This window comes from Cupressus sempervirens, chromosome 3 (assembly GCF_028749045.1).
Source record: "Cupressus sempervirens isolate cs-2001-9-10 chromosome 3, ASM2874904v1, whole genome shotgun sequence".
In the NCBI taxonomy this organism is placed as follows: Eukaryota; Viridiplantae; Streptophyta; class Pinopsida; order Cupressales; family Cupressaceae; genus Cupressus; species Cupressus sempervirens.
In genome coordinates, this window is record NC_143120.1 from 316,419,964 (window position 1) to 316,444,661 (window position 24,698).

General features: G+C 32.6%; 1 protein-coding gene and 1 long non-coding RNA gene across 10 annotated transcripts in view; one reads left to right on the plus strand and one right to left on the minus strand.

The window, feature by feature from the left end:
- The window catches only part of LOC149566255 (uncharacterized), a 158,492-nt gene that overhangs the window by 127,456 nt on the left and 6,338 nt on the right, over nucleotides 1-24,698 (minus strand). The window lies entirely within an intron of this gene.
- LOC149566256 (uncharacterized) lies at nucleotides 37-23,197 on the plus strand. The gene is made up of 3 exons (XR_016361533.1): nucleotides 37-314; nucleotides 428-495; nucleotides 22,883-23,197. It is a non-coding gene; the product is annotated as an uncharacterized LOC149566256 (long non-coding RNA).

Here is a 24,698-nt window from a genome sequence, read left to right on the forward strand (position 1 = left end):
TCCTAACCCTTCCTCAGATCACGAGCTTAAGGATCACAGCATTCAGCGTTCAAGGAAATACCATCTTTTCAAATTAATACAAAAAATAAAAGGCTGCCCTATTTTCTATTGTAGCTTTGCTGGCCAATCAAATTTGGAAGAAACCATGTGGACAATGGAGCTGAAGGTTGCAGCTACCTACAGAGAGTACCATAGAGCTGATATAGAGAGATGTCTGCGTGATCTACAGGGAGTTACAAAAGTTAATTTTGATTTGACAAGAAAAATTGTTCGCATAGAACACATTTCACGTTCTAAAGACGGATCTGAGTTTGGTATATCGTGTGCCACCAATAAATACTTGTTTCCTTGTCTTTCTATCATATCATCGAAAATATTTTGAAACATCAATGTAAACAAATATTTTTGTGTGATTTCATGGGTGCAGTAAATGCTTTGCGGAATCAACGTTTCAAAGCCGAAGTTGTAAAAATTTACGAAGTTTAACCATGGATGGTAAGTTTTTAAAGTACAGGATCCAGCAGTTTCATATATGTTTTGCATTAATATTTTAGGGTTTTTCAATATTTTGGATCAATCTTTTGGACTAATATAAAGATGTTGAATTGTGGAAAGTGATCTGAAGATTTTACTTAATGCTTTATTGTTTAAAATGCAAGCTAGGGCTTTATATATAAGTATAATGGCACATAGAATAAATCTAGAATATGGTTGGCCTCTCCTTCTGGTTCCAATAACGGTTTTGATTCATCTTTTATGGAAGTTGCTCTTGGTGATCCCTCCACGATTGTTGTCTCTAGCGATGGTGTCCTTATGGAAACTTCTGATGGTTCTGCCCTTCCCATGTTGTCTCGGATGGTGTCCTTACCAATAATATCCCCGTTGGCTCGTTGCCTTTTGTTGTCTCTTCTTCGCCTCCTCCCTCTACGGAGCTGCTTGTTCTTTCTATTACTAGTAATGATGGTTCACCTCAGCTCCTATCCCTTTTGTGTTTGTTTTCCCTGTGGCTGCTGGTTGTGATTGTTCTGTAGATTTGCGTGTTTGGTAGGATGACACCATTAAGATTGAGGAAGGATGGATTACGGTTAAGGGTAAGCATTCTACGAAATCTTCTTCATTTTTAGTGGCTTTTATGGAGAATTTTTTATAATAAAAAAACTTTCTTGATAAAAAATTATAAATTAAGTGTATAATAAATTCATAGAATAAAAGGTTTATTTGATTTATTGCAATCAGTACTGTGAGTTAACTAAAAGAAAATAACAATGCAAGCAAAAATAGTAATAGAAGTGAATCATAAAAAGACTAGGACAAATATACCTTAGAAACTCTATTACTTGGAAAATCCTACATATGTATCGGATCTTCTATTCAATCTAACAAAAACCTTATTCTCCATAATTCAATACAAGTTTATTTCAGTGTATATATATATATATTCCAATTGCTTTACTTAGCTTGCAAGAAAAGAATAGTTTCTTTCTTTCTTTTGTTTTAAATCATATATAAATCACTCTAATTTTATTCAACCTTACAGTCTTAGAAATAAACTATTAAAGAATTAATGAATAAGGTGGTTAAATATCCAACTCAAGTTTCTTTAGAGAAACTCCACTCAACCTTCCTAGCTAAAAAAAACTCTCTCTTTGCAAGGATTGTGTTCACCTGGATTATTGCTAGAGAATACAAACTTATTCTTCACCAAAGCCTTTGTTCATATGTCTTGTATCTTTTCATCTATAGGAATGTAACGGAAATTAATTGTCTTCTTCTCCACATAATTTATGATGAAGTGATACTTGACCTCAATGTCCTCTGAATTGACATAGAATACTATATTCTAAGAGAGTTTGATGCAAATCTAATTACCATTGTAAATGACCGTACAATCTAGTTTCTAATCAAATAGCCTAACTAGAAGTTTTTAAAGCCAAATGACCTCACATATAGCTATCCTAGATGTCATATACTCAACCTCTACACAACTCTATGCGAATTTTTTTTATTTCTAGTTGTACTAAGAGAATGCTCATGATCCAAAACTAAAACTACACCATAAAGTTTTCTTGTTTTTAATCATACTACATGCCCAATCAACATTAGTAAACCTCCCAAAATTCACTCTATCCTATTGAACATACTTCAACCAATAATCAAATTTGTGCCTCAAACATATCTCAAAATATATTGTGCATCTATCTAGTGTACACATTTCGGTTCCACCATAAACTAATTAAGAAAGTTCACTACACAACAAATATTTGGCCTTGTGTTGATGAGATACATAAGAGAGTTTATCAACTATCAGTATATATTAGGGTCCACTACCTTTGATCTTGAAGAATCAATATTATTATGATTGGTTACACATAGTGTGGACATGGTCATGTATAGTTCTCCATCCTTAATGACTCAAATACAATAATTAAGTATTTCCCTTGACCAAGGAAGATCTCAACCTCTCTCTACTAGTCGAATTCTAATCCAAACAAGTAGTGTAACAACCCCAAACCCTTCATCTCAAACTCTCTTTTAGGATCTTACCTAAAGTATCTTATGAGATCCTTTAACCCTATGAAAAACATGTGATCAACATAAAAAAAAAAAAATGAGAAATTCACCCTTCACCTAAACATAGTACCAATTCTAATCTACCTTTCTTTTGATGAAGCGCACACTCTACAAGTAACTATCAATATGTGAATACCATGCCCTAGGAACTTATTTGTGTCCACACAGTGCTCTTTGCAACCTAATAAGATGAGAATCCCTTCAATGTACTTCATGACTTTTGGATTTCCCTATGTAGATCTATTTCTTGATCTCTCTTTTGATAAATGTAATTTGAATATATATCTAGTGAATCTTCCAACCCATTTGTGTAGTTATAGAAATTTTAGATCTTAAGCAAGAGTACTTGTCTACTAATGTTAAAGTACCATCATAGTTGATTCCTTCTATTTGAGAAAACCCCTTTTCCACAAAACAATCTTTGAACCTTTCTACACTACCATTTGCAATATGGTTAGTATTATACAACCATCTTGAAACCACCATAGGCTTACCTTCTTCTCATGGTACTATCTCCCACATTCTATCCTTCATGATTAGACAATACTCTTCCACCATATCGTCCTTGTATACTTGGTTCTTATACTTCTTTTAAAAGATTGAAGGCTTTATCTCAACTAATTCCCTCATTTGTCATACATTATATTTGGGAGCCTTTCTCTATCCAACTAAATCGTATGGATCACCAGCATATTACTAAGCCTGTCTTAAAGTTTTCATAGTTGCACTATTTTTTTAATATAAATATGAGTCTGAGGATATTTTCATTCTTGTTGGTCATGTTGTTTGGCTTTCTTACCCTTCTCCAGCTTGTCGGATTGATGTTTGAGAAATTCATACTACCTCAATGCTGGATATTTTCTCCTCCTCATTCATTAAGATACTAGTATTTTGAAGAGAAATCTCCTCCTTAAACTTTATATCTCTACAAACAACTATTTTCTTGAGGGAGGCAATTTAAACTTGATGAGGCTTATAAGTTTCATTGTACCCAACAAAGATACCTTTTGTTTTGAGTTTATTCTAATGTCATTTTTTACTCTAGAGGAATTTGATAATATATAAGGAATCTAAATATGAGAATGAGCCCTAAATCTAGTTTCTTCCACTGAATGTCTCTTCCAGTTTCAATTTTCCCAACACTTTGTGAGGGGTCCTATTCTTCAAATATATGATCGTATTGGAACCTTATCTATAAGAAGCCAGGAAAATCTTGATCATGAAGCATAACCTTGACTTCTCTAACTAAATACATGTTCTTCCACTGACAAATCCCATTTTAAGGGTTGTATGGAAATGCTATCTCTCTTTTGATACCTTCCTGAGTATAAAAATCATTGAATGCATTTTAGGTAAACATGCCTCCATTATCATACCTCAGTATCTTGATCTTTCTCCCTATGTGGTACTCTATAAGATAAATAAACTCTTTTAACATATAAAGAATTCATGTTTATTCTTCAAGAGATATATCCATGTCTTCCTAGAGAAATCATCAAAGAACATACCATAATATTCATACCCAGTTAAGGATCCTTTTGACATATGCCCAAATTTGAGTTTATGAAATCCAAAATTCCTTTGGATCTACAATTTCCCCTTGGAAAATTTATCCTAGAATATTTTCCACAAGTACAACCCTTGTACACCTCATGTTTTTTTTCCTTTGTCTCAAACAACCCATCACTATTTCCTTTAGCACATTAAGTGATCCATGGTGGAGATGTGACATCTTCTTGTCCCACAATTCTACTTTCCATCTACAAGCTCTTTCCAATGCATGTGATGACATATATAATAATCAAAACAAGCTTCCATAATTAACTCCAACTAGTTTCACAACTTTGGAATCATTGGGATGAATATATAGGTTTTTCCCTTTCAAAGGTTATTATGCAATCCTTGTCTTCCAAAGTAGGAATGGAGTTTGAATTATTTTTCATACCATGGAAATACTTCACATCCTCCACCAACAAGGGTTTTGTAGACTTCCTCTAAAATGTGATAGTGACAACATTAGTTGCATGATACTTTCCTTGTCATTAAGTTTAATATAGAAATCCATCTTATTCTCCTCCAACTTAGTGAAAAAATCTCCAAACCGTTTCATGTGGCAAGAATCCCCAGTGCCAATATACCAAGCCCTTTGGGAAAATGATCTTGAGAGATAGGCAAAGAGTAAAAACTTGAATACTCAAATCATGATGATTGCTCATCCACCTCAATTGTAGTAAAAACTTTCTTCTTTGAATTTTCTTTATTTTTCTTATTCTTATTTGGACATGTTGACTAGCATAGTGAGCCATCAAGTGGTAGAAAAAATATTTTACTTTCTTAGATATTTCTTTTTCCCACTCTTGGAAGAAAATCCTTTTGTTTTCCCTTTATTAGAGTTCGTATTGTAGCTTGCAAGGATGATATTATCATCATTTTGACCATTCTTTATTTGGCCCTCTTGATGAGAACCTTCATGGATTTCTCTTAAACATAATCATCCCAAATCCTTTCTTAATCAAGTAGCCAATATCTATCAACAATACACTTAAAGAAAACATCTAAGGCCTTTGATAAAATATTTAAGGTTATACACATCGAATCATCTTTAGAAATTATCTCTCCAACAATAGAAAACTTATCTCTAACTTGTGCTTAATGTTCTATGTAAGAGCTAAAACTTTTTCATTTGAACATCTACATATTCTACAAATTATTCTTGAGCATCATCTTATGATTCTAGTAGTCACTTTGTTAAAGTCTTATGTGTATATCCCACATCTCTTGGGTGATGTTTTTTGTAATAAATGGAGAATTAAATGCTCTTTTTTCACCAAGAATGATTCTCTAAGTATTATCCTCCTTGAGTTCATGTAAATTGAAATAAATAGGATCATTTACTAATGGTGTCACTATTTTACTAGCATGGATCCACAACCCATTCTCCTTGAAAATAGATGTGATTCAAATCTTCCACTCTAAGAAGTTAGAAACACACTCGAGTCTATCCTCGTATAAAAGACTATTTTTCAATGGAGACGAATGATAATCAAGACATAAATACATTTTTTTTTCCCTTTTCAGATCTATGTCAGAAAATCTTGTCTTTGTAGTTAGAGTTAAAAAATTTGATAACATGCTAATTTCTCGTTAGAGAGAGATAAATTAATCTCATAATAACTAAATAGAATATAAAATCTATTTGATTTATAGAAATCAATACCATAATTTAATTAACAAATAATAATAGTGAAATAAAAACAATAATATAAGTGAATCCCAAAAAGATAATAACATAGATGTACCTTGGAAACCTTGGTATGGGGAAATACATACAAATGTTAGATATTCTATTCATCCTAGAAAAAGAATCTTGATAATATATTAGAAATGTGCATTGTGAATCTTACATATGTGGAACCTAACTACTTTACTTATCTTTCAATAAAAGAATCTTTCTTATATGCCTTTTACTTTAACTCATATATAAAATTACTATAATTTTATGCAACCTCCCAAAATTAGAAATATATTGAAGAATAAACAATAATGATAGTGTTAAATTTTCAACTTGAGTATATTTAAAGAAACTCCACTCTACCTTCCTAGATAAACAAAAAAAATCAATAAAATCATGTATCTAGTTGGGTAAATATGGATGAACTTCATTCTCAACCTTCTTCAACCATGAATTTGAATTCTTTGTACAATGTTTCTTCTATGGGCTAGAAAAATCTATTTTCATTATGTGTATGCTTCATTTTTTTCTTAGATTAGTCCAAGCCATTTGTCTTATTTCCCCCACATCTATTGTCCTCAAATTCTATCCTCTCCCTTTTATTGTCCTTGTAATCTCTATTTTGTTAGGTTTTCTCCCCAAAATTTGGTAGGTGGTAATTCCTTCATTTTTTCTATGGGAGCTTCCTCCCCTTCTCCAAAGAGAACCCCTTGCAAATATGATTCTTTTTAGAAAATTCTTTGCAAAATGATTTTTTAATAGCTAATGATTATTTCCTTGTACAATTTTTCTTGAGGTTTTTTTTTTCTTGAATTATAATTGTAATTGATTTATTATTATTATTATTATTATTATCTTAAAAGAAGTTATACTCTTTTGAAACTTGTTCTCTTATTTCCTACAGTTTGACTTTGTTCTTGTTAGTTGGTTTTCTTCTTATGGTTTATTTTATTATACTCATTTTCTCCCTTAACAATATGTTTACTTTGTAACATGGTTTGGATCCTTAAAATAATTTAATTTATTTCAAAGAAAAACATAGAACAACTATTTGATTCATAATAGGCTAAAAAAAATAGTTTCACATTATTGAATATATGATTAGTTTTAAGGATAGGATAGTTATCACCGAAGTAAATCAATTGAACCATAGACCACAAATAGTTGAAGTTAAATTCTATGAGTGTGGGTTTCATATCACAATTTGAAGCTTAATATGAGGGCTTCCTAGATAAACATCTTAATAGGTTATTGAATCAAATAAAATCAACAAAGATAATCACATAAGAAAAATTAATGTATTTATTTAACCTTAAACCTATCACTAGATCAAAAAAGACTAACTATAAGACTACCGCATATATAGATGTTATGACTATGTAAGAATGAATAATTGCATCATAGAAATCCCTTAGATTGGTTACTCGCATGTAATTCACACTTACAATTCGCTTAAGTTTTCTTCTTACTTTTTTTACCGCACTTAAACACAAGAAAAACAACTATCCTTTATGCCAAGTCCTCAAATTAATTTATTAAGTCAGCCTTCAAGCTTTCTCAATTAGTTCATTCAAGATTTTCTTAAGGTTTTTTCCCTATCTATGCAAGGAATAATTTTTTCTTTTTCATCATTGTCGATTTATGTGTTTGAAATATTTCAAAGATGTAAGAGTGATCATATTGGTTTTAAATTGGTGCTCATTATTTTGATTACAAAATCATAATTATAATATTGAATATCAATAATTATACATTCATATACACAACTATAATATCATCAATGCACATAATATATTTAGTCATTCATAAACATCCTACATAACTCCATATTGAATATGTAATAGACTATTACAAGGCTTGAAATATTTAGAATGTTATGATATTGGCTAGTTTCATATGGAAATCATACTAGCAAGTATGGTAAGTGAAAATATAGATAAAAAGAGTTCCCCAAAGATATAGAGTAACTAATTAAAACATTTTCTTATAAAATATAAAATTCAATATCTAAGAGAGAAAAAATGAAACATAATAACAAAAGCTGATAGAAAATGTTGGCAAGGATTAGGATGAAAATTTTGTGTATGTAAAGATGCAAATTATTGGGTCAAATAAAATATCAAACACAACACTAAATCAGTTGTGATGATTTTCCTCCCACTAAGCTATATTGAGGTATTCAAATAGAATTGAAACATCCTTAAACAACTCCTAAATGAGGAAAACTTGTGTAATTAAGTGTTAATTGATCATAGATGACTAAGTAGGATTAATAATCCCTAGTTTAATTAAATTAAATATATACACTAATATACAATAAGGAAAAATTACATATTAGTACACCATTTTTCTTTGAACATTTTTCCAATTTGTTTCTCCATATTCAAATCCTTCATCTCAAATAATGACCCTCTTTAATTCCTGAAATGGTCTTATTCACTATTATTTCTTCCATATAAGCCATAATCTTCGTAATCTTTTTATATAATGAATAAATCTTGGAAAGCATAATTCATACTCATAATGGTGTGGACTATCAAAATTGATCCTATTTATAGGTTTGGTTGTTAAATATTAATGTACAAGAATAAAATGAATAGGCATTTCTCTCAAAATTAATAAATTATTATCTTCATCAATACTATAGAATCAACCGCAAATTAAGTTATAGAATTTCTAGATTGAGGTCATCCAACCATCCCTATCCAATGTAGGAACCTTGAATAGAAGAGAAAGATTTGTGTAGCTAATTTTTCTCACGAACATTAATAGTAAATAGGCGAGAAACAAAAAATGTGTTACTAAATATCTGGTGCTTAGCTACCCCATTTTTAAATATGAAATCATTCTTTAAAAATATTCAATACATTATATTTTCATAGGATTCCTTTTACTTCTATAGGATTTGAAAATCATTTTTATCATTTCCTTTATGATTAACATTTCAATATAAGATACTTTAGAACTTAGATCAATAAATTTGAATTTTTAAAGGTCTAACTAGTTTTATAACACCTATAGGTGCCTCTAATTTTAATATATGTATGTGTAACTATAATGTTTATGTTGGTGAATACCAAGTGCATCAAAGTTTAAAAATATTATCAAAGACAATTATTAAGAAACCATCCATATATTATTAAATTATTTAAATTTTATCTACATTGAATTTACTACTCACAACAGAAACTCCAAGATATAACTAAATTTGTTGGCAATTTATACACTTTCATTTTCACGTGTAGATAAACTAGTTTTTTAAAGCATAACAGTACATAGATGGAATGAAAAGATTTTATTCTATCCTTTACAATTCTAAGAGATTCAACTAATATAAATTAAATCCTTTCTTCACTGAAGATTTGAGTAGTACTAATTGGACTATACATTGTAAATGGTGCACTTGGTGTTGTAGTTAAATCACTTGCATTGGGTATACAAGGTCCCAATAGATTTGAAGATGAGGGCCATAATAGCACCTTTTACCTTTTCCAAAGCTTTAAAATTATAACTAGATTGGTTAGGGGCTCCTACTTATTACCTCTATGCATCTCAATAATGATAGAATTCTCCTTGCAAGTATAACTTTTTTTCTAGCTATTTATAAACCTTAGGTATGCATCGCTACTTACTTTATGAAAACTTTATATCTATTTTTTAAACATACTTAATGCCCTCATTCTTTCTTTTTTTAATATTATTTTTTAGAAAAATACTAAATCCATAATATAATTAGCATTCAGTCATTTTACCTTAATGCATTGGAATACCTTTTTCATATTATTAACTGATTCATAATGTATGTACACAATTATATCTTTTTATTAGTTATTGATAGTGGTGATCTCATTGAAAATGTTTTTTTTACTAAAATTATGTTTAAAGAGAGGCCCACAAACTTCTCCCAATAATTTATACCACTTTTCGATCAATTCTTCTACCACTCTTTTACACTTTCATCTAAAGAATGTTTGAGTATAGTTTCATCATATTATCCTCATCTTCTATATAATCCACATTACCTGTATCTGTAAGAATTTGCATTAGAGCAGATTTTCCCCAAGACCAAGGAACTCAAAAAACACAAGCACAAATAGACCAGAGTATGATCAGAATAACTATATAGTATTCAACTCAATGTACAACTAGGTTTGCCTCAATATAAAGGCCTCTAAGATGCATCTAGAGTGCCTCAAAATCAGCACCATGATAAGTCCAACAACTAGGCACATGTCCACCAGATATGGGTTATCCTCCATTATGCATGGAAGTAAGTGCGATGATGTAAGGATAAGCCTTACAAAGGTAAGAACACACACATGAGTGTTGTAGATAGCATGTGCTAAATTAGGAGTGCAAAAAAATGTGTTGTCTACATGACAACTCAGGGAATGATGCAAACTCCTATGTTGTAGACACCATATGCATAAATAGAGATGCGTACTTCTATGTTGTCTACATGACAACTATAGAAGATGCACAAACTCCTAAGTGTCTCATAAAGAGAAATAATAAAATAATGAAAAATAATAAAATAATGCACTAACCTAAGTTACTTAAGTAAAGTGTAAAGTGTAAATAGTAAATATCTATTTACACCAACACCCCCCCTTAAGTGCAACTTAGGGGAATGCACTTAAGTTCACTAATGCATAATGGTCCTGGCTACTTGGCCATGTTAGCTACCCATGTACAAAAGCAATGCTAAAATGATGCAATGCAATGTCTGATAAAGCAGAGAAAGAGGGAAAACCTCATGGGAAAAACCCTCCTCCAAAAATAGAGATAAGTACAATAGAGAAAGAGAGAGAAGAAGTCCTCATAAGAGGAAAAAATCCCTCCCAAAAGAAGAAGAAGAGAAGTCAAGGGACTTCCCTATCTGCAACATCCCATACCCCCAAGAGATCTCGTAGATGAGAATACTTGACCTCGGTAAAGGGTTTGGTGAAAATATTTGCGACTTGCTCTGCTGTAGGACAGTACTGAAGTGCAATGATCTACTCATGTATAAGCTCTCTGATATAGTGCATATGAACCTCAATGTGCTTTGTCTGCTGATGCTGAACTGGATGCTTAGAGATTTAAATGGCACTTTGATTGTCACAATGAAGAACTGTCGGCTTAGGTAGATCGAATCCAAACTCCTCCAGGATATGCTATAACCAAAGAGTCTCTATTGCTGCATTGACAACCCCTCGATACTCAACCTCTGTGGAAGAAAGAGCAACATTGTTCTGCTTCTTACTTTGCCAACAAATAGGGCCGGAACCAAGGTGAAATGTGTACCCTGAAGTAGACTTCCAAGAATCTAAGTCTCCTACATAGTCAGAATCTATGTATCCAACCAATTGAAGCCCTATACCTACTACATAATGAATCCCATGTGTGTGAGTACCCTTGATATAGTGCAAAATGCCCTTGGCAGCCTTCCAATGAAGCTCATGAGGTTCTTGCATAAAGTGTGAAACCATACCAACTAAAAAGGCAATATCAGGGTGTGTGTGTGTCAAATAGATAATGCTCCCAACTAACTGTCTATATAATGTTGCATCAACAAGTGGAGTTGTGCACTTAGCCTCTAATTTAACACCTAATAAGAAGGGAGTAGGAGCAAGTTTGCAGTCACTCATGTTAAATCGTGAAAGCAAGTCAAGAGCATACTTAGGCTGTGAAAGTGAAATCCCTACTGAAGATTGTATGATCTCAATGCCAAGGAAGTAGTGTAGCAAACCCAAGTCTGTCATGGACAATCTATCCTGTAGAGAGGTCTTGACACTGGCTATGATGGATGTAGTGCTCCTTGTAATGATCAAGTCATCGACATAAAGCACTAAGATCAAGTGAGAGTCATCTTTCTGAAGAATGTAAACATTTGAATCAGAATGACATCTTTTGAAACCTACTGAGAGGAGAAATGTGTCCATTTTGGCATACCAAGCCCGAGGAGCTTGCTTTAAACAATAAATAGACTTCTTTAATCTGTACACCATAGTAGAATCCTGTACGAACCCTTGTGGCTTCTCCATATAAATTTCTTCATGAAGGTCCCCATTCAAAAATGTGCTCTTAACATCCATCTGGTGTACAACCCACCCTTGAGCTGCAATAATTGCTAGTGTCAAGCGAATGGAGTTCATCTTGGCAACTGGTGCAAAAGTCTCTATATAATCAATACTTGGAACTTGCAAGAAACCTTTAGCACCTAGTCAAGCTTTATGTTTATCAATACTTCCATCCGCTGCAAATTTGGTTCGATAGATCCACTTGCATCGAACCACTTTTCTTCCCTTTGGAAGGGGAACTAAGTCCCATGTGTTGTTTTTCATCAAAGAATTGTATTCTTCCTCCATAGCTGTATCCCATTCTAGAATGCCTAATGCTTCCTTAAAAGACTATAGATTTGAAGCAATGGCTATGTATGCATGTGGAAATGACTTGTGCTATGACCTAGTCCTCCGAGTATCTAAAGGATTTCCCACCATTGAACCTGTTGCATCAAGGGTCTATTGTGCCCATCGAGGTTTGGTGGAAGAAGATGAAGGAATGTCCTCAACTATTTGTTGACCCTATGAAGGTGGTGTCCTACAAGTCAAGGTTGTAGGAATTTCATCTTCTGAGTCACTATCTTCACTATGTTCACTATCCAGATAGGAGGAAGAAGGAGGAGGAGTTGAAGAGGCCAAACTTGGACATGTCTCTTCAAAATGAACACTCCTCTCATAGAATATTTTATGAGTCTCTGGATCCATTAATTTATATGCCTTGAGATGATTAGGATATCCAACAAATATGCATGGTTTTCTTTGAGGTTCTAATGCCTTACGCTTCTGTGGAGGTATCCTGGCCCATGCTGGAGAACCAAAAAATTTAAAGTGCTTGACACTTGGTTTCCTTCCACACCATGCCTCAAAAGGTGTTATTCCATCTAAGGCCTTATGCGGACTTCGGTTTTGAATGTAGTTGGCATAGCACATGGCTTCAACCCAAAACATTTGATCGAGAGACTTGTGTTGAAGCATGCAAGTAGTCATTTCCTTAAGGGTTCGATTCTTTCTTTTAGCTATACTATTTTGCTGTGGTGTGTATGCAACTGAATGTTGAAGATCTATCCCCTCATGTGTGCAATAGTCTATAAGTCTAGAATTGACATATTCTCTGCCATTATCTATCCTTAGTATCTTGATGGCTTTCCCAGATTTCTTCTCAACTTGAGTTTTGAATGTGATAAAGTTGTCATAGACTTCACTCTTATGACCAAGAAAAAATACCCAAGCGTACCTTGAAAAATCATCAATAAATGTGAGAACATAGCGGGCCTTACCAAAAGAAGGTACTGGAAAGGGGCCAACTACATCACTATGTACCAATTCTAGAACAACAGTTGCTTTCCAAGACTTCCCTTTGTCATATTTTTCTTTGGGATGTTTACTTGCTTCACAAACTGGACATACTCCCTCTAAAAATTGGACTTGAGGTAAACCAATGACCATTGCCTTGCTGCTTAATTGTTGAAGGTAGCGATAATTAAGGTGTCCAAATCTGTCATGCCAAAGTTTACTTTAAGTCTTTGAATGAGTCAACAAGGCAAGAGATGTGGACTTAGGCACAAAAATTGGATAAAGAATAAATTCTTGTCTCATGGTTTGCCTTTCCAATCACCACCATTGAATCATCTTTGAGATTCTTTACCACTACTGTTTCGGGGAGGAACTCTACTTTGTTACCACATCCATAGTGAGTGATTTGATATATGGAGAGAAGGGTGGTGCTAAGGCTAGGAACATGCAGTACATCCTTGAAGACATCATTCTCTAACTCAACATTCCCTTTACCTTCTATTTTAATTTGAGTATCATTGCCCACATAGATTTAGGGTACATGTGAAGTGTTTAAAGAGGAAAAGTGCTCCCTTAAAGCCCCCATATGATGAGATGCTCCAGAATCTAGAATCCATTCCTCCGAATTGTTTGTACTTGTAACTAAAGCTTGGCCCTTGCCCTTTGAAGTGGATGAAGAACCTTTGTCTTTGTATGTATTAGGAACATCAATTTTGTGTTTCTTCATAATATTTACCAATTCATCAATCTACTTATCTTTGCAATCATGTTCTTCATGTCCATTCCTCTTACAATAGGAACATGTTTTCTTCTCCTTCTTGTTAGAATTGTTCACTTTTTTATTGTTCTTTGAAGAAGATTTTTCTTGTTGTGAAGAAGAATTTTGAGTAGAAGAAGATTGATTTGTGGAAGATTGTTGTTTTGAGGAGGACTGTTATATGTCATCTTGTTGCTTGGCCTTCCATTGCTTCTTCTTCTTGTTTGAATTTTTGCCACTTGAATTACCTTCATTTGCTACCAATACTTTAGTTTTGGAAGACTTGAGAATTCCCATGAGAATTCCCATTCCCACTAAATTTTCATGTTCAAGGATCAACATTTCTAAGAATTTCTCAAATGAAGGCTTAACAAAGGCACTACCCATTGTTAATTTGTGTGTATTAAAGCTAGAAACAAAAGGAGCATATTCAGATGGAAGATGAGTCATGATGTGTTTGATCATCTTTTCATCTTTAATGGGTTCTCCACAATCATTCAGCTCTGTTCTATACATTTCTACTTGGGTGAGATAATCTTTAATTGTATCAAAATTTCTAAGATCCAACTTGAGAAGTTTATCCTCTATTGTGTAAGCCATGTCTTCATCTACTGTCCCATACAAAGCTTCTAGTTTTGCCCAAACCTCTATTGGATCTGTAAGCTTCCTAATGTGAAATTTCACAGGATCAGAGATATTTTTCAACAAGGTACCTAAGGCCATCTCTTGTTTGGATTCCCAATCTTCTTTACGAGCTTCATCAGCATCAGGAGGAGGTTTCTTGGCTACACTAGTGACATAACGCCACAAACCTTTTTCTACCAATGGCTCTTTAATGTTTTCTTTCCAAGTAGAATAATTATGTGGAGTTAACTTTGAAAAAGAACCCATGATGCAAGAACTCAAGATAAAAAAGACATAGTACATAGTACACATCCCTCCTTTTTACTCAATCAATAAATCCCCCCCCCCCAAATAAATGATTTTGGCACTTTATATATAGTGTATTTACAATGGGCTACTTGCTAAAAATGGACAAGGTAGGCTTTCTGATTTTGCAGATTACAACCTCTATATAGAGTACAAATCTAGACTATTACAATGTTGCTCAAAATTACATCAACTGTGAAACATTACAATGTAAAACAAGACCTATCTCTACAAGTGATACTTTTGTCCAAATAAGACTATAATCTGACTGCAAATCTGAAAACTAGACGAAAATATATACACTTTCAAAAAAAAATGGAACCTGAAAAGGAGTCCAGATGAGCCCATACGATGCATTTGAAGTTGCAAAAAGAAGAATTAGATAGGTATAGTTGTGAAAAATTGCAATTTCTGACCAATCCGAGCACCAAAACCAGAAACAAACTGCACCATTGAAAAGTTTAGAAAATTTTACCTAAAATAAAAAAAAAATTGCACCTGATTTGGAGTCCGTATGACCAAGTTATGGCTGTTCAAAGTCAAGCTCCAAAATGAAAACTGCAAATGAAGAGGGGTTTGTAGAGGAAAACACTGTGTTAAATTTGACGTCCAAATGAGCATTGTAGCAGTTCAAAAATGGCCTGCTATGATGGTCATACAACCATCAAATTTAGTCTTCCATATTGCTAACATCAGCAAAAACTTTGGCCTCTGATGACATCACCTTGTATGGATGCTGATGTGGCATGTAGGAAATGTACAGATGAGGACACATGTCTGATGACTTAGCAATGACGTGTCACTGACGGGGCACTTGTGTGTCACTAATGGAGGTGATTGTACCTGTTGACATGGCGGTGTGTGGACTACCTGCGTGTGGTCCACATGGGTGAATTAAATAGCACCATGTGGCACTGACGGTGAGCCACATATGGTTACCGACATCAGTCTATCAACAGCCAAATTTGTGTTTACCGACGTTGCCGGTGGGACTTTAGTCCCACATGCGCTATGCGCAGAATAGAAGAGGTTGTTTTATATGTAAGCCCATAGATGCTATGTAAAGTGAAGTGCCAGATTCTTGACCATCGGTGCTCTTTGTTTGGATGATCGCCAGTTGGTGTGGAAGAAATGTGGCCGGTATATGCCGTCATCAACTGGTTGCTATTCACCGGTCTGTGCGCCAGGATTTGTATGTTGCTGGAGGTAGATAATACGGGGGCGAATTGTCAAGTTTTAGGCCATCATTGGTAATAATGCTGCCAAATTTTGCAGGTATAGGCTGGGAATAAAATCTAACCCACAGAAATAATAATATAAACCCGTAGTTGCGAATCGGGCCTTCAGGTTTCAATTTGCACAAAAAATTTGCCTCCCGATTAACTATGGCCTAAAATAGGCAAATTTATAGTCAATCTTCACCGAATCTTCGCTCCGAATGCAATGGCAAGGTCCGCTTCAGCTCCAGATGCTCCCAATTGCAGCTAATGCTCCAGATCTGAATCGGGTCTCTTGAAGAGATGAAGCAATGAGGTCTCCAAAGGCTATGTGACGAGTATCTCCCTCAGCACTGATACCATGTAAGAATCTACGTTAGAGTAGAATTTCCCCAAGACCAAGGAACTCAAAAAACACAAGCACAAATAGACTAGAGTATGATCAGAATAACTTTATAGTATTCAACTCAATGTATAAGTACACTAGGAGTGCCTCAATATAAAGGCCTCTAAGATGCATCTAGAGTGCCTCGAAATCAGCACCATGATAAGTCCAACAACTAGGCACATGTCCACCAGATATGGGTTATCCTCCATTATGCATGGAAGTAAGTGCGATGATGTGACGATAAGCCTACAAAGGTGAGAACATATACATCAGTGTTGTAGACAGCATGTGCTAAATTAGGAGTGCAAAAAATTGTGTTGTCTACATGACAACTCAGGGAATGATGCAAACTCCTATGGTGTAGACACCATATGCATAAATAGAGATGCGTACTTCTATGTTGTCTACATGACAACTGTAGAAGATGCACAAACTCCTAAGTGTCTCATAAAGATAAATAATAAAATAATGAAAAATAATAAAATAATGCACTAACCTAAGTTAACTTAAGTAAAGTGTAAATAGTAAATATTTATTTACACCAACAATATCCCATGCCATGGATCCAACATTTACAAATTCTCCATTGGCTAACCTATATGACCTGTCTCACATCAATAACCACCCTTATTGTTGAATTTATAGAAGCAAGCTCCTACAAAACCACCAAGTGGTATTACATAGACCATGTACTACCAAACCTACATTGACCTACATTTAATTTATTTTTCCTAATATTAAATATTACATCAAATATTATCACTACAAATCATCAAGAATATTCCATGGTAATATCTACATGTTGCACATCCACCAGGGTGCTCCTAGTAGCAACATTGCAACATAAAATACAATAATAGATTACAAAAAATACCATGAAATGTGTGGAACACACATAATCTCAATAATTTCTCGCTTTTTGTAGACATTGTATAGGATCGATTTGTATCTACATAGATAAACAAGGGAATAATCCCTCTTAGCACATCCAAAATTATGGATCAAAGACACCATGTGCTCCATATATGTGCCTGTAACAAAATCAAAGTGTCTAGCATCTTGAATATGATTGATCCCATGTCCTATTATGCCACTGTCACTAGATATACATACAAGTCATCCAAAGACAAAACCACCCAACCCTTTACATAAAACTTATAAAATCCTATATCAACTAAAATTCCAAAGATAATCATATGTATCTATAGCTATCAAAATCCATAGCTGAAATAGTACCCACAATAAGTGTCAACCCATCTAACTATTTATACCTTTAAAGATATACCAAGTGAATCAACATCATCAACATATCCAATCTATAACCTATAATCACAAGACTCAATATTAATATCTACCACATATATGTTGTGATGTGGATCCTAATCAGACTCAAAGGCTTATTCAAAGTAGTTTCCCCCCAAATTATTCCTACGGGGGCATCATTTAGGTTGGGTTGACAAAATGAGCATGAGAAAGGAGGAAAGAAACTTCATAGTAATCAACGACCAAAAGGGCATTGACGTCATAGAGCCTACCACTTAGCAAGATAGGAGCCCATGTTGTTCATAAATAGGTAAGCATGCATATTATAGTTTAGTTAGGAGAAAGGGTTGTGTTAGGTATATTTAGTTACACTTAGGAATATTTAAATACAAATATTTGTATATTTAGTTAGCTTTTAATAGTGATATAACTAGTATATAGTAATAGTATTATTACTAATCTATTTTATATAATATAAATGGAAGAACTCTTAGGATCATAATTAGGAACTCTAATAATTGGTAATTTTTATATTGCAAAATGAAATTAGATAATAGAAATAAATATACTTAGATTGGATTATTAAGACCAAGAATTATGAGGAACGATGATTGGTTTTGCTATGAGAATTATAGTGGGTTTGATAGACAAACCTAGTAGACTTTAATAATAATCTCTTAGAGAAGATGAATAACTAACTGAGGCTCATCCCATGGAGAATAGAGGGTCTTCACGGAGGATTATGAAGCTTAACTTGAAAGGTGGTTTCAAGGAAGAAGGCTAAATAATTGAGGATCATTCCTTAGGACATAGGGGATCCTCCCAAAGGGTTAGGAAGCCTAATTGAAGGATCTTTGAGGATGTGTGGAAATAATGGAATTCCTAGATATCAATTGTTGAAATTGAATTTAATAGTATATGTTACTTATAATTTCTATAGGTAAATGTGTCCTAAGAAGTGGGGACATTATATACTTCCAATAAAATTCAATTCAAACTTCATCTTCCTCAGCTTACCTCCATGAGAATTGTAGCTTCTACTATTCACAAATATCTTAGATTTCCCCATGATGGTAGGGTCAATACTGTTATTGATACTCTTTATCATCCTTCCATGCATCGAAAAGTTTTTCACCTTGATATATATTTTAATTCTATACCTAAATCATATCAACCTTGTCTTGATTATCCTTTTTTATCTTACCAAACCTTCAATATTCAAAATCTATGTGAACTTATCAATCCTAAGGATTATCTTAATTAGGGTCTTCATCCTACACCACCTAGTCCTTTAAATTCATATATTCCACCTCCTATTTCATACAAATCTCATCCTCCTATTATCTCTCAACCTAGCATGGTTCATTATATTCTCTATCTTAAATTAAAAAATAAGACCTAACTTTGATTAACCATATTCCAACTCAAGTATCTAGTTAAAACAAATTTAACTAACATGTCTATGAGCATTATGACAACTATCAAGCTAGAGCCCATGAACATATTTATTAAAATATTTATTTACCTCATAAACCTCCTCATCCTTTACTTCCCTTTGATTGACCAATTCTAGAGCCCATGGAGAAATCGAGCATGAGAAAAGTTAAAATGAATAAATATGATAATTCTATTCATTATTAATCTAGATGAGTAAGATACTCTTCATAACAATGTTCATGATACTAAAAATTTACAATATTTTTTAATTTCAAGAATTTATCTCTTAAGAAAGATATTTTCATTTAAGGAGTTCAACAAAAAGATCATTATTGACATTCATCTATTATTCATTAAAGAAGAATTTCATTCTATAGATATAGATTATTTCTCCATAGAGATAAAGGAGTTGATCACCAAGGGAGGAGATCTACATCCATCTTCATTCTTATTCCTATTCATCAAAAATTTGTACATGATTTGTGAAAATTTTGATCTATTATCTAAGTGAAGACATCCTACATTTATATTCATAAATTCAATATACAGTTGAAGACAACATGTATCTTTATGGTTTCAAGTGGTCTTGATCTATCCAAAAGGGTTTGACAAGAAACATAGTACTTCCAATTTATATTTCTTTACATAGTAAAGTTTCAGTTAAAGTTGAAGTGTTGAAACCCATGGATTTAGCCTCCAAGGTATATGTCACTTCAAGTTTGACCTATGTTAGTATAAGTAACCCCTTATTCATTATTTTCCTACTACTTTCATGTTTTTATAATAGAAAGGTTTAGATCTACTTACATTTTATCTTATTTTACACTACTTTTATTATCTCATTTCAAGGTTAACCTATCAACATTAGCTTAACTAAGACAATACCATTTCCCTCTAACAAAATAATTTTTTTTTTGTGTGTAGGTTTAGATTTAGGAGAATAGATGTAAAGGTGTAGTTAAAGTTATAGTGTTGAAACCCTTGGATTTAGCCTTTAGGGTATATGTCGCCTCATGTTTGACCTATGTTGATATAGGTCACCCCTTATTCTTCATATTCTCACATATTTCATATTTTTATTGTAGAAAGGTTCATATTGTAGGTTCCTAGATCTTAGTCCTTTTCTATTTTTTGTACAATCTAACATGGTTTGTACAAATATGAATTTACTTTTTCTACTAACCTTCTAGGTAGTTACAAATTTTTTTAATCTTATTTCACAATACTTTCTTTGATACACAAGATCTACTATTTTTTTCTATCTTTGCATTAGTGTGTTCTTTACTCTCCTTGCATATTCAGTACATCTCTTTCTATACACTTATACATTTTTTAAAAAAAAATCTCAAAAAAGAATTCTAGAATAAAAATCTCTAAAGGACCTAGATCTTGAATTGGTACCTCTTTATCTATTTGGTTTGTGATAATATTATTCGAGTCTTCTAGGAGTTCACATTTTAGTATTTCCTTTCCAATGTATGGTGGTGAAATGGTAATCTATCAATGATAACTATTTTACTATAAACAAGAATTTTAAAAAAAAATTAAAACATGAAAGATACTACACTTTAAGAAAATAAATGAGGCTCCAATATTGACACCCACTCAAACATATGAAACCATTATTTCCAAAGAAACAAGAAATATTTACTTCCCAACATTATGTCATAGAAGCATCTAGATATCCATTATTATATAGTAATTATTTCCAAATTGATAACAAGTAGGGAATTAACTCCCCAATTTGCTAGCATTTTACCCACTTGATTCCCTCTTGATAAATAGAGAAAATTATATAGGAATCAAATTTAGCATTTTTTTAACAATATTTAATAATACTTTTAATTTTCTAGGTCAAGGGTGATAAAATATTCAAGCAATTAACAATGCTTAATAGATCACTCTCATCTTTCCCTATCCCCACCCCATTTGTTCATCAATAATTAGGACCTACCTTATCTACCTAGTAATAGTGGGCATTGATCTGCGACCCCCACCCCTAAGCATATGCCTTGATCCACACCCTCAAGAAACTCAAAAAAGAATTGGACCCAAAAAGTGTAGAAGCAAAAATTAGAAAAAGGGGAGGAAATTGACCTTGTTGATTTTGAGGAAGAAAATGAGGGCGCTAGAAGGAGATCTAGGAGACTTGATAAAAGTAGGGCTAGGATGAAACAAAAACCTCTAGGGATTGGGAACTTAATGAGGAGGTAGAGTTAGAGGCTTGTGAGAAATAAGAAAAGAAAACAAAAATAATAATGGGGAAGGATGAAGATTTAGAAGTATAGGGACTAAGTAAACTATCTTGGTGTCAGAAGAAATTAAAACCAATAAGAAAATGAAGAAGATTAGCTAGGACACAACCCATGTGTCACCTAGTTTCACTATGAACATGGTGAGCTTAAAGTTTCAAGTGCAATCTTGTCCCCAAGAATTCATAAAGATGATTCATTGATGATGATTACTTCCCTTGTGCATATGAAAAAGAAAAATAAGAAAATAGTTTCTACTAACCCCATGTTGTAGGTATAGACTATGGAGGTTGGGAAAGGAGATTGTGTTGGTTGCTAGGAATTGTCCAAAAATGTTAAGGATATCAAGTAGGAGACGATGACCCTCAAGGAACATTTTGAGGCTTTAAATGAGAATTTCATGAATCTATCAAAATATTCTCAAGTAACATCACTCATGTTGCTTCTATTATGCTCAAAGTCTTACAATAGGAGAATGAGGAGGATAGACTTCGAGCGAAAGACTTTGCTAGGCTCTATGGCTTTCGTTTTGACAATTGGACCAAAGTCTTGCTGGCTAAGAAAGGGGATGATAAGGTCAATGTTTAATCATGGTGAATTTTCACTTTTTCCTAACGATAGTGTGTCATTCTTCATGTCTAGCTTGTACTTTTATAATTTGTTCATTAGTCCTTAAAAACTATTTATTTTTATGTTTTAAATCATGTAGTAGATATGTTGGTGGGTAGATTAGTTTTTATACTATAGAAAAAATTTACTCAACATAGTAGATACTTTGTTACATTTTGTTTGGTCATGTTGTCCACTAGCAATAGTGTTTATATTACTAGTAAATATGTGAATATGTATCGTAGTACTTGAGTTAGGATGACTGGGTAGGATACTATATTTTTTGTTATTAAGGATAGGGTGGTTTTCTAGTAGTAGTTTGTTTTTATTTTGATGTTAATTTCTTAACCATGGTTATTTATTGAGAGCTACCCCCCTTGTTTTGGCTTCTTTTAATAGAAAAAACAAATCACTATCAAAGTAATTGATTCCTTACCTTTATCGTAACCATTTTTATTCTAATGTAAATGGTAAAATCCTCAATGTAGTGATTTTTCTAGGTACCTAATGGGAAGGCCTCAATGAAGTCAAACCTACCATTGTTATCACAAACTAGTCCCTTACATCCAAGAAGTCTAGGGTTAGGTTTTTCTAGTGCATATATTATTAGTGTGCATTGCATCTAAAAGTTCTTATTGTATCAAAATTGAGATAGTTTGTTTAGAAGTAATTGTCCTATTTTTTGCATTTATGATTGAAATTAATATCATTAAGAAAATTTTTATATTTAAAATTACATTTTAATGATTGAGAATATGAAATATAATATTTTAAACTTTAATACACAATTTATTTTCATAAGATAACATTATCCAGAGCTCTTATTTGATAGTACATAATAACCTTGATGCATGGTTCCATTCTTACTTTTTATGGTTGTGTTTTGCAGAATTTATATATATGTTGGGCATCCATGTTTAAATTTCTATCAATGTAGAGAAATGAGGTTTGTTATGGACATGGTATGATTTTATTATGTTGGGTTCCTTGACGATGTTCCAATAATTACAATGCAATTATTAATTATTTACAAACACTTATAGGCTATGAATTTGATCACCTAATGAACAAAAATATTTTGTAATGTCTTATATTATTTTTCTGCATGTACATGATGGTGTTTGTCAAGATGGACTATAAATACTCTTAATGTTCTTGGACCTCTTCTTGATTTTAAATGAGTTTCACTTGTATTTATATGTTTCATGTTGATTACATATAAGGTTTTTGTATATTTTCTATTAAAAAAAAAAATAGTCTCAACTTCGAAATTATCTTGTTCTTTTAAACTAATATTGTTTCTATACTTTTGCATCTAATAAATGATGAAATTATACATATTTATATGTGTGCATGAACATAATGTTCTTGCTATTTTTAAATGGTTAACAAAAATTCTTTACTTTTTCTAAATCTAGATATGAACTATTTTATAGATTATAATTCCCTTGAGCTATTTCTTGATGTAAGATAGTTGTAGTTTACATGGACACTGCATGCATCATGAGAGGAGGCTTTAAGAAGTCTTAGTGTCAACATGTTCAAATAGTCAGCCAATATTTCTATAACATTTTTCTCCTTGCATTTAGCTCTATCTTATAAATTTATTTTGAAAATTAAACCTGCTAGTTATCTAGTATTCACATCCAAAATTCTACATGTTGAATTCTTCGATATCTTATTATAGGATGTCCTTAATATAATAATGAGTTTCACATTTCATTGTTTAGAATCTATGAATTATGTAGGTATTTGTATGGGTTGATCATGCCTTTTATTATAGTATGATGATAAAATAATTATTGTTTATTTATTAGGAAAGAGCCTACTTGACACACTGGTAAATTATGAGCCTCTTAATTGACAGGTCTTGGGTTCAAATCTACTTAAGTTTAACTAATAATCAAAATAATAATTAAAATAAATAATACTAATTAACCTTAGCTTTGACCTCTTATTGATAAAATAATAATTTATTGTCTACTAATTGATTCAACTTAGATGTAGACTTTGGTAGTTGTCATATGTTTTGGTATTTTGTTAATAGGAGAGGTTGGATTTTGTTTAATACTTGCATAGTAATTAGAAGAACATGTCACTTCTTATATTTTTGTGATTCCTAAAGAAGGTTCTATCATGATTTAAATGTTATATTGTTGTGATTCCTAAAGAAGGTTCTATCATGATTTAAATGAATACATTATAGTCATTCTCCATTAAATAATTTCCATTGAATGGTTTTCAATAATGGGTTTTTGTGTCACGTAGGATTTTTTTGGATCCTATTTTTCTAGCGCAAGTTCTTTGATATTTTCAATCTTATTGTAAGGAGATGCATATTATTTTTATTAGATATATTTCTATTCTAGGCATGGAAGAATCTTTGATTTCTTAGATAAGGTGTTAGGGTTTTCTTTGTTATCATTTTTTTTTTCTCTTGGATTATACTTGGTGTGGAGGATTTTCTTAAGGTTATTCTATAATGAATGCTAATTATTTTCTAAATAATTATTTCATAATATCATGATTAATTTCCTAATCCCATGGTTAGAGATTTGATAGTGGTGTATTTACTTATCATAATATTGGGCATATTTATCTCTTGTTTGTGAGCTTCCTATGGGTGTAACTAGATGCATTTGGAGTTTAGAATGTAGTTATCAATTGTTGGTGAATACAGATAATTGGAGAACTAAGTAGTGCAT